This window comes from Thermobia domestica, chromosome 6, assembly GCF_964235325.1.
Source record: "Thermobia domestica chromosome 6, izTheDome1.hap1.1, whole genome shotgun sequence".
In the NCBI taxonomy this organism is placed as follows: Eukaryota; Metazoa; Arthropoda; class Insecta; order Zygentoma; family Lepismatidae; genus Thermobia; species Thermobia domestica.
Window position 1 is genome coordinate 60709649 of NC_137459.1, and position 12867 is coordinate 60722515.

The following is a 12867-nucleotide window of genomic DNA, read 5'->3' on the forward strand; positions in this document are numbered from 1 at the left end:
AATTACAAATTGTAAAACATTGCATGGGCGTCTACAATTCGACAGTTTCGTCTTGCATCACACATACAATAGTTTGATAAATTTGCAGATACAATTTTCTGATTCACGCTGTTATAGTTTAAAAAAAAATAACATGATGCTGCTAGAGATATTGGAATTTTGCCTAGAACACTGTGCGTAACGTAATATGTGTTGCCGTCAATTTCCCACACATGTCAATAATTCACATATTCGAAATATGTGCATAACAATGAATAAACAGAGTAAACTGTTTCCAAAGGTAATTTTTCCTCCAACAGCTGTAGGAATGACTACTATACTTGCATAATTTTGCCCACACGAGTTCTGTAATTGAAGACCTAATTATATTTTTCTTTTTCTCAATAAGGTGTCCATAGATTCATCTTCTGTTTTCACTGCTCTGCGAAAACACACTAAACTTCCACAAACATTTAGGTTTCGTCACCATACCTTAAAATAACAAACATTTATTTCTTCGTGACGATTTGGATATTCAGTTTGTAACGTGCCCGTTACAAGTCACAGGAAAAAAAAAGAAATTATAAAAATAAAAATGTAAAATCTTCGATAAGAAAAATGGTAAAATTACTATTATTGTATTTAATATTATGTGTTACAGCAAGAGACATAAGCTTATATAAAAGAAATATCATCTGCGAATTTTTTTTAAAATTAAGAGAGAAAGAATTAAATGTAAAAATAACGTTTGTGAGATTTCCTTTGCCTTTCGTAACCGAGAAATATCAAGGTCTTGGCTTATGCGCTGGTCGTTGACTGCGCATGGTCACGGCTTTGCGGCCGTAAGTAGCTGGCCTCGGCTAGCTGACTTGGGCTGTGTTGTATGAACGGGTAACATCTGGAGGGATTAAGCTGTTCGAATGGATTATGAATCTAAATGGACGTTTCGTGTTGGTTCACGTTTCTTGTATTGAAGTCTTCGTTTGTAGAAGAGTGTGTTATAGAAGGAAATAAGAATATCCATTACAAGTGAGGATTATGATTATAGTGATATTTCATTTTCTGCAATATTTAGTGTATTTGCATATTTTTGAAAAATTAGTGAAAATAGTGTTGCTTGGAAATTTGATAAAAGTGTTGGAAGGGAGGCTTGGTTTAGTTCTCTCTGCTTCTATTAGCAAGCAAATTGCAGAAAGGTGCATGAGTAATAATCAGAATCACGTAATTATAATTGTGTCTATATTTTTTTCTCGATTTCGTGAATGTGGGAAATTGTGGATCTACGTCCCTTTTTCTCAATTGAGTTTTTAATTGAATTGAGATCATTTAAATTGAGTCCTGAGCATAACCTCACGTTACAGTGGAATATTCTTGTTTTGATAAGAGAGTCCGAGACGATTGAGGGCAGAGAAACTACAGAAAGTTGAGGTAAAAACGTGGATTTTCAGAGGTGAGTTAATTTTCAATTTTTCTATTAGATTGTCTGTCTACGTCTTTATGTGTATTCTGTGGGTTGTCTTGTTGGCTCCATTTGGTTAGGTTTTCAGTGGAATAATTATCGCGAATAAGCTCGGCAAATCCAGGGGAACAAAGGTGGAGGGATTTGTACCCGAAACCTTTGAAATGTGCTATTCATCCTATGTTTATTACAGGTCTGAAATTCATGTTTTTGATTCAAAGAGTAAAATCCGAAAGGCTTATTAATGCTGTTTTTGATGCTGAGGAATTAATAGTAAAATTTGATTCTTTTTTTTTAAAAAAAAGAAAACTTTGTTTGACTTGTTCGTACTGTTTGGAGTATGTTTGACCGGTTTGTGTTTCAGATGTTTCGATGTTGCAACGCATTCAATTGAGTATAGCAAAGTTGTTTGCAGTTGTTTTTCGCCGGGAATTTTCTTTTTTCAAACTAAATTGCGACAAATTAATAAAAAAAAAATAATTTCTTTTTATGATAAGAATTTATGAAACTTTTTCTTCGGTTTGAGAGAAAGGGAAATCTTCACTCGATTAAAGGTACAAATTTATTTCTTATTTTTAAAGAAAGGAATATATTAGTACTAGACTAGAGAGAGAGAGAGGTCCTAGACTGGCCTTGAGTGTTCACATTACAGTTAAGTGTGAGAGGTCCTTGACTGGCCTCGAATATTTGCGTCAAACTTCAGAGGTTCCTGACTTGACTGGAAAATTTGCTTATTATTCAATTTTTGAAGATTTAAAATTCAGCGAACAATTCTTTGAATTATATTAAATATTTTTTCTTTTCTCAAACTGAGAAATAAAATATTTATTGAATCCAGATTTTGACTTGGCAGCGAGAAGACAGATTAATTATTGTAATTTATTTGTAATAAACATTTATTTCCTGAATTGGTTGTGTTGTTATTTGTTTATATATATATACATATTTACTGTTAATTTGTGAACTATTACTCCTCTGGATTTCCGAATTGAAACAACAGCCTGAGCTATCCGGATGCTTGCTCGTGTAAAGCCCCTTCTGAAGCCAGGCTGGATTGGTTTTTCCCACCTTGTCCGCTAGGCTACGGATGGGGGCGTTACAAATTTGAACACAGCCCAAGTCACTTTCTAAAATTTTTGGGTTTGTATTGTAAGTCCGCTGTAAAATTTTTGGGTTTGTATTGTAAGTCCGATTCTAAATTTTTTTTGGGTTTGTATTGCAAGTCCTTAAATAAAATTTTTTTGGGTTTGTATTGTAAGTATTTCATGTCAGTTATTAATTTTGTTGTTGTAAGTATTTCAAGTCCGTTGGTTATTACTTTTGATATACTTATTAAACTCATAATTATTTTTGGAATTTCGCATTTGCTTTTGCATTTCAGAATTAAATTCGATTGCTAATTGAAACTTATTGTTCATTTATAAATTACTAGTATCTTTGATAAACTAAATTAAGGTGAAGCAAGGTATTATTAGGATTATTTCCATTTGGTCAAAAAAAAAGTCTGGGTCGCAGTAGTGTTCGTAGTTAGTATTGTATTTTGTATGTATTATAATTATATTATTTATGTTCTATTTATACTTGTATTGTTCTATAATATTACTTATGTGTGATACGATGGAGTATGTCAGTATTGATATTCCGGAGCAATATTCCGAATTGATAACGGTAGATAGAACCGGCAATCTTGAAACTGATACTAGATCTGATTTTGGACGGTTGAATATGTCACTGACTCCGCCTACTCAAGGGAGTTTTCATATTAGACAACCATCTATGGGAGCTAATAATTTAGAATGTGAAGTTAGTTCGCAGTCACCTGCGGATGAGTACAATTTCAGTAGATTTGTTAATATTGAGAGTTTGAACGAATCGTTTCGAGATCAGAGGCAAGTTACTTTTAATGAGCCTTTAATGAGTTCTGGTTCAAATAATGATAGGAATTCGATAAATTTTGGAAATTCAGGTCCTGATAAGAATGAGGTTCCTTCTAGGTACTTGAATCTTAGAGATTATTACCGAAGGGTTTCTCAAATTAGAAATTCCACTCCCAAGACTTCGTTACATCCGCGGTATGGTGCTCCACCTAGGAGAACTCAGATGGGTGAAAATGTGTTAACAGGGTTGCCAACTTTGCATAGTACTCATGAATCTTCAAATGTTGAGCATAATCTCCTGATGAAGTATACATTTAAAAGAACTATTGATTTTCTAGAGTCAAAATTTAAGGAATTTAAAACAACTGATGGCAGTAATAGTTTGCAAGTTTTTGAAATATTAGCCAAAATTGAGGAAACTCTAATGGATACTAGCTACTCTTTGAGTATGATTCTTTCTGTTCTTGTCGGGAAATGTGAAGGTTCATTATTAAAAGAAATTTTGTTAGCATTAAATCATCAAATAGCTTGGAATGAGTTAAAATCTAGGCTTGTTAACAATTTTATTACGCCTGTTGCATTACATTCACTTATTTCTGAGAGAATTTATAGACGTCAACGCCTCACTGAATCAGTTACTCAGTATGTAAGATCTATAGTAATTGCCATGAATGTATTAAATTTTATGGATAATGAGTCAGACATGGTAAATATCATTGTATGTGGCATGAATCCAAACAATAGATATAAAATGCTGAATTATTACATTCCAGCTACCCGATCCGAGTTAATGGATATTGCTGATAAGCATGAATTAAACTTTCGAAATCAATTGGAATATAATAAGGAAATGGGTTCTTTTCGGAAAAAGACTAATTTAGTAATGTTAAATCCTGATCAAGGTTTTAAAAATAGAGAATTTCCAGTGGGTGATAAAAATTTTTCTTTGAATAAAGGATTAAATAATTCTTACCCTACTAATGTAAAGGATCGTTGGAAAGTAGAATCTCAGGTTCATAGAAAAAACAAGATTCCGAATGAACGGTCTGATCAATTCAAAGCACCTAATGCTTCAGTTAACACAATTCCTAGTGAATTGGATAATACCGTCGCTTCATTTGTGGTTGGTAAAATACATAATTATTTAACAGACATTTGTGTGGATGGAGGTTCAAGTTTTAACATCGTTCGACTGGACTTAGTGCGGTTTTGTGGATTGGAGAAATTTATTAGATTGACTCCTGAAAAGGTGGTAAATGCTCCGTCCGGGTTAAATTTTTCAACAAACCGGGAGATAATATTGACTTTGAATCTCTCAGGTCATTTTGAGAGAATATCATTTAAGATAGTGGAACAGTTGCCTTGCATGTGTCTTCTGGGAACGCCTTTCTTACGATCGACAAACTCAGTTATAGATTATGCTAGAAACTGTTTGATTCTACGCGGTGGAAAGAAACGGGTTAGGTTAAATTATAAGAAGGTGATTCAACATAACAAACATCTTAGCGGATTTAAATCTGGTGATGAGTCTGGCCAAAGGGATGTAATGATAACTGATCATCACTCTACTAAACATGATGTTTCTTCTGTTTCGAACTTTATGGTATCGATTTTTATTTGTGAAGATGGATTTAATTTTCGGAAAAAAGATGCGAGTGTTCAGTGCGATTTGGATTATTTTGACCTTGAATCCAAATTATTAGAAATTCCAGCGCCTAGTGCTATCCAGCTGAATCATCTGAGATCTATGATTGATTCAGAAGTTGGAGATGTTCGAAAGATCGAAGATTCCATTGAATCCATGTGGAAGGATGAAAGTCGTACGAATTTTGGGAAAATACTGGGTGGTGCGATTGAAAGGTCCGTAGTTACAAATCCAGTTCGGACTCAGTATAATAATTCATCTTCAGAGGGCAGTTGTGTCTCAGTTATTGATAATTTTTATGGAAATCAGAGTGGTGCAAATGAAATACCCGAAATTAACTTGGAGAATTCGGGACAGTGCATTGCGAATTCTCGGTTAATGGACAAATTAGGAAATAGTAGTCCAATAGAAAATTCGGGTCAACCTTTAGTTGTCGATTTAACATCTGCAGTTCTTAATGTTGAACTTGGTCATAGTGAACATTCGGCGAGCAATGCTAGGTTGCCAGATAAGGAGCAAGATAGTGTTGTGAAACCCGATGCAAATACTAGTGGAAAGAAAAGCAAGCGTAGGAATCGTAGGAAGAAAGGACCAAAGAATAAGACTTTAGTGGTAACTCAGGATACAAACTTTGCTGAAAAGAAAGTGGAGCTTAGTCATAGCAGTGGTCCAGTGAATAAAGTGGATAAACTGAATTCTTTAGATGGTAGCAGCGGCTCTGAAGTTTCAGATATTGATATAGATCAAGCTGAAAACTTTCACAAGTTGATTCAGAGAAATAAAAAGTTTATTTCGGACGAGCCTCGTACATCCGATAGTTTACATGATCAGACTACCATGCAGGTGAAAAATCCGGAATGCACACAGTTGAAAAACCAAAATGATAATCGGGATTCTTGGAGATTCAATGAACCAGAGGTGATCTCTTTCATTGATTCTATAAAGGTTAAATATAAAGACGTGATATCAGATAAAGTAGGGTGTATAAAAAACTTTATTGGTAGATTATATCTTAAGGAAAATAAACCATTTAAGGACATACCATTTCCTATTCCAAAAAATAAAGAAAAGATTTTTTATGATCAAATTCGAGAGTTATTGGATCAAGGTATTCTAGAGGAAGTTGATCACTCTAATTTTGCCAGTAGCTGTTTTCTAGTTCGGAATAAGAATAACACTCATCGTATTGTTGGGAATTACATTAAGGCTAATTCACTTATTGTGAACGACGTATATCCGTCTCCTAATTTAGAGGAATGCCTTACAGGTTTAGCTGATAAGCGCGTGTACACGAAAATAGATTTACGCCGTGCGTACTTCCAAATCCAGCTAGATAAAGGTTCTCGAGACATAACAACTATTGTAACTCCAAAAGGGTGCTATCAGTATACTCGTCTTCCAGTAGGAATTAAGACGGGAAGTAATATTTTGTCTCGAGCCATGGAAAAGGTATTAGGAGATATGAGAGACGAGGGTGTTAAATTATTTTTCGATGATGTCCTGATAGCTTCCAATTCCATCGAAGAACATATGAAAACTGTTGAAAGGGTATTCGAACGATTTAAAGATTATGGTATTACTGTATCCCCAGACAAATGTATGTTCTTTTATAGACGTATTAACTATTTAGGATATGTGATAGAAGGGGATCAAATGGAAATCGATCCTAGTAGGGTGTCAGCCATTAAAAACATTCCTCCTCCTAGAAATAGACGTGGTCTTATGAAAATATTAGGTTTATTTAATTACTACTCCAAATTTGCTTCTGAATTTCAAGAACTAATGGGACCTTTGAGTGCCTTAAAGTCACCCAAGGTAAAATTTGAATGGACGAAGGAGCATCAAATGTTGCTAGATAGACTAAAGAACATTTTAATTGAAAATGTCGTTTTGAAAACGCCGGATTTGAACAAGAGGTTCATTGTTAACGTGGACGGCTCTGGGAAGAGTGTGGCTGGGTGCGTCTCTCAGGAGAATGAAAATGGCAATCTTCAACCAGTTGCCTACTTTAGTAAACGGCTTTCGGAGGCTGATAAGCACCGAAGCATATATGAAATAGAGTTTATCAGCCTGGTTAAAACTATTTCACGTTATAAACATTATCTCATAAATGAATTTGACGTACTCACCGACAACAAAGCGTTAACTTGGATTTTGAATAATAGCAAGAGACTCTTGAAATATGGTCCATTGGTAGAAATACTTTGTCAGTTTAATTTTAAGATAAAACATGTCAGGTCAGCAGACAATACCGTTGCGGACTTTCTGACCAGGATGTACGATCCTTTTGAGTTCGACATTATGGAAGGACCTGTAGGACTAGCTGCTTTCAAGAAGAACATGGAAATAGCCAATAAGTGGAAACTTCCTTTAGTAGAAGATTCGATTGATAAATTACAGCGAGAAGACATCGAGCTGAAGGAAATAATAGAGAAGTTAGAGCGTGGGGAAAGTATTTCAGGATTCCTACTTAATAATAAAATACTTATGAAGAAGACTAAATCTGTCATGAATCCATATAAGGTGGTAATTCCTAAAAAACTACGAAAGGTTATGATAGAATATCATCATGACGACAGGATAGTCGGAGGACATTCTGGTACTTATAAGACATTAAAAAAGCTGATGCGGAAATTTACTTGGGAAAAAATGAAAGAGGATGTTAGAGACTATGTTTCTACATGTGATATTTGTCAGAAATCCAAAGAGGTTAATCAGAAGAAGATGGGGCATCTAGCTTCCGAATTCAGTAAAAGAATAAATGCTCATTGGATGTTTGACATTGTAGGTGTTCTCCCAAATTCTCAGGGATATAAGTTTATTTTGATTGGAGTTGATAACGCCAGTCGCTTCGTTGTGTTGGAAAAATTGAGGACCATAAATTCAACAGTGGTGGCAAATAAAATGATGGAGATTTTCAGTAGAATTGGTTTTCCGGAGGCCATATCGACTGACAATGCTTCCATCTTTGTGTCTGAGAAATTTAGAACATTCTTATTTGGACTAGGGATTCGTCATATCCGACTCAGTCCCTATCACCCGGGAGGAAACGCAGCGGAGAGATTTATAAAAACCTTAAAGGCGGCGTTACGTGCCTATATATCAAAAAGGCAACATCTATGGAGCAGTCTGATTCCGCAATTGCAGTTTACACTGAATATCAGCGAGCATGAGGGACTGAAGATGTGTCCTATCGAATTATTCTACGGACGTCCATATTCTACACCATTAGAGAATCGATGGCACATCGTCAGTTCAGACTATGGTGGGAAGTCATCGGCTGAATTGTGGAATAACGCTATTGAAAACATGGAAAAGAGCTGGAGTAAACGGCGGAAGCTGATGATGAGAAGAAGAAACCCTGTAAATTTCAGTATTGGTGATAAAGTTTTATTAAAAACTCACGTTAAATCTTCGTTGAAGGATAAAATAGCTAAGTCCTTAGCAGATAAGTATTATGGTCCGTTTGTAGTGAGGAGTTTCTTAACTCCAAATACGATTCTTGTTTCTGACGAAAATGATTCTCCCAATTCTTATCGCCGATCTCATGTTTCAGAGGTAAAGGTATATAGAGATAGAAGAAACCTAGATAGAGTGGGGGACGAAAATTAGAATTCCTTGAAAGATCTTGCTTTATCCTTAAAGATTAAGTCTAATTTATGGTTCAATGCAATTGAAATTGAATTAATTATATTAGTATATATATATTCATCAGTATTTTTGCTATTTTTATTAAAATTGTAAATTATTAATTACTTGTAAATATAGATTTTACTATGGCCATAGTGAAACAAAAAAAAATTGTAAATATAGTAAATAATTTTATATATATGTTTAAGTAAAAGTTTTTTTGTAAATTTGAAAAATAGTTTAGTATTTTAACGTTATATACATAATATTGTTAGTCAGTTGATTGTTGTTTATATATGTTTCTTTAAAATTTGTGTCTTATAATCTTTTTGTATTCCGTAGCTTGCCAAGAAGAAGACGTCGAAAAATTCTTGGTTTGAGAATTTTTCTTTTCCAGGGCGGCGAGTTTGTAACGTGCCCGTTACAAGTCACAGGAAAAAAAAGAAATTATAAAAATAAAAATGTAAAATCTTCGATAAGAAAAATGGTAAAATTACTATTATTGTATTTAATATTATGTGTTACAGCAAGAGACATAAGCTTATATAAAAGAAATATCATCTGCGAATTTTTTTTTAAAATTAAGAGAGAAAGAATTAAATGTAAAAATAACGTTTGTGAGATTTCCTTTGCCTTTCGTAACCGAGAAATATCAAGGTCTTGGCTTATGCGCTGGTCGTTGACTGCGCATGGTCACGGCTTTGCGGCCGTAAGTAGCTGGCCTCGGCTAGCTGACTTGGGCTGTGTTGTATGAACGGGTAACATCTGGAGGGATTAAGCTGTTCGAATGGATTATGAATCTAAATGGACGTTTCGTGTTGGTTCACGTTTCTTGTATTGAAGTCTTCGTTTGTAGAAGAGTGTGTTATAGAAGGAAATAAGAATATCCATTACAAGTGAGGATTATGATTATAGTGATATTTCATTTTCTGCAATATTTAGTGTATTTGCATATTTTTGAAAAATTAGTGAAAATAGTGTTGCTTGGAAATTTGATAAAAGTGTTGGAAGGGAGGCTTGGTTTAGTTCTCTCTGCTTCTATTAGCAAGCAAATTGCAGAAAGGTGCATGAGTAATAATCAGAATCACGTAATTATAATTGTGTCTATATTTTTTTCTCGATTTCGTGAATGTGGGAAATTGTGGATCTACGTCCCTTTTTCTCAATTGAGTTTTTAATTGAATTGAGATCATTTAAATTGAGTCCTGAGCATAACCTCACGTTACAGTGGAATATTCTTGTTTTGATAAGAGAGTCCGAGACGATTGAGGGCAGAGAAACTACAGAAAGTTGAGGTAAAAACGTGGATTTTCAGAGGTGAGTTAATTTTCAATTTTTCTATTAGATTGTCTGTCTACGTCTTTATGTGTATTCTGTGGGTTGTCTTGTTGGCTCCATTTGGTTAGGTTTTCAGTGGAATAATTATCGCGAATAAGCTCGGCAAATCCAGGGGAACAAAGGTGGAGGGATTTGTACCCGAAACCTTTGAAATGTGCTATTCATCCTATGTTTATTACAGGTCTGAAATTCATGTTTTTGATTCAAAGAGTAAAATCCGAAAGGCTTATTAATGCTGTTTTTGATGCTGAGGAATTAATAGTAAAATTTGATTCTTTTTTTTTAAAAAAAAGAAAACTTTGTTTGACTTGTTCGTACTGTTTGGAGTATGTTTGACCGGTTTGTGTTTCAGATGTTTCGATGTTGCAACGCATTCAATTGAGTATAGCAAAGTTGTTTGCAGTTGTTTTTCGCCGGGAATTTTCTTTTTTCAAACTAAATTGCGACAAATTAATAAAAAAAAAATAATTTCTTTTTATGATAAGAATTTATGAAACTTTTTCTTCGGTTTGAGAGAAAGGGAAATCTTCACTCGATTAAAGGTACAAATTTATTTCTTATTTTTAAAGAAAGGAATATATTAGTACTAGACTAGAGAGAGAGAGAGGTCCTAGACTGGCCTTGAGTGTTCACATTACAGTTAAGTGTGAGAGGTCCTTGACTGGCCTCGAATATTTGCGTCAAACTTCAGAGGTTCCTGACTTGACTGGAAAATTTGCTTATTATTCAATTTTTGAAGATTTAAAATTCAGCGAACAATTCTTTGAATTATATTAAATATTTTTTCTTTTCTCAAACTGAGAAATAAAATATTTATTGAATCCAGATTTTGACTTGGCAGCGAGAAGACAGATTAATTATTGTAATTTATTTGTAATAAACATTTATTTCCTGAATTGGTTGTGTTGTTATTTGTTTATATATATATACATATTTACTGTTAATTTGTGAACTATTACTCCTCTGGATTTCCGAATTGAAACAACAGCCTGAGCTATCCGGATGCTTGCTCGTGTAAAGCCCCTTCTGAAGCCAGGCTGGATTGGTTTTTCCCACCTTGTCCGCTAGGCTACGGATGGGGGCGTTACAAGTTTCATTATGATTATGTTATAGTGAACATCACGTTATACATTTGCACTAAGGAAACCATGGCTCAGTGGTAGAGCATTCACCTCTGGAGCATGAGGTTCCTGGTTCGGTCCCAGCTCGTGCCAAGTGAATTTTGTGGTGGATAAACACCGTGTGTGTGGGTTTTCTCGAAGTGGGTTTCCTCTCACTCATTTCATTCATTTCTCATCATCACCGTCTCCTTTAGTGTAGCTAGCATAATCGTGGGACGTAAAACTTAAAAAGAATAAGATTTACAACATGCTAATACTATATTGTAAGCAAAAGCGAATCAAACGTCTAACATTAATATTGATAAGATTATAGTTGGCTTTAAACTAGGTTAACAACTATTGGCTAAAATAAGATAATTAATATTACCTGTAATTCCATTATTAACAAAATGAGTTTTAAAGTTGCATAACTTTGCGCAGTATGACAAACTCTGTATTTGTATAAGTAATGCGAAACTGAATGAACTTAAGTTGAACTTTTCAGAGGCAACAAAAAGTGAATAACAAATAACCACACAACTATTTCAAATGCATGACTTGCTATAATTTTCCAAATTGGAAAGGGGTAATCGCCTCTTTTGGCCCTTAATTTGTGCCTATACTCTAAGTGCTATAAAGTACCTAAGAGATGCTCCCATAAATACTGGTATGCAATGCGTTAATTTCTAGTTGTACTAAAATCCATATAAACCATCTAGTACTTCGTTGTTTGTGAAAAAAAAATAACAATTGACTGTTAATCAATATTCAAATACCCACTCTGGTTGTTTTCGAAACAGAATGAAAAGCGAAATATGTTAAAAATAAACAAAGCTATGTCTGGTGACCAATAAATTAAACTAGGATATGTGCTTATTAGAAAAAAAAAGTAGGGTTAATCGGCATTGTGTATGGAAAAAATGCTCGCCATGCTTTTAATCCGTTCAATCAATTTATATATGTTTGTTTATACATGGAATATAATGTTCTTAATTTACCAGAAACCATATTGAAATTAGGCATTAAAAGGCGATGTAAATTAGCAAAAAAAAAAAAAAAAAAAAAGAGAGAGAGAGAGAGAGTGTGTGTGTGTGTGAGAGAGAGAGAGAGAGGGTGTGTGTGTGTTTATGTGTGTGTGTGTTTATGTGTGTGTGAGAGAGAGAGAGAAACTAATTTTGAAACCAATTAGACGAACCTGCATTTTTGTCCATAATAATTAAAATAATTTTGAAATATACTTTCTAATAATTGTCTATGTAGGTTATATACACAGTAAAATTTGACTATAGTAGAAACCGTTTACTTTGTTTTCTTACGTGTCTAGTAGATACACTTTCTTACCAGTACACGTTAAATGCGAGAGAGAAAACAAACCATCCAAATCATCTTCGTAGATTAGTAGCATTTAAATTCATGACGTTAGTTTGATACTAAATACGAAACGACAACTTCATCCACTTAGCCATTTTGACTCGAAAGCTAAATGTTAGGAGTAGAATCAACCACCAAGAACACGCAAATGTTAGTGGGGGTCTTCCAAATTCGCATCTCAGATTCCGTGATGGATGGGTTTGCGTGATACGTAGGCGTTCTCACCTATTCTTTGTAGCCAAGACACGCCTACATCAACAAACATGGGTATAAATGTTTCAGATTTGATGAAAGAACTGTATCAAGATTAATTTTGAAGGAAGCTTTTAAGATAAAGCACTCTAGTCGTTGTTTTCCTTCCCTTCTGTTTCCTTTTTAACTTGCTCTTAAAGTTGTAACTGAAGATGAAGTAAGATAAGAAATGATAAGAGCTATTCAGGAGAAATAATCCCTTATTTATCACATTTA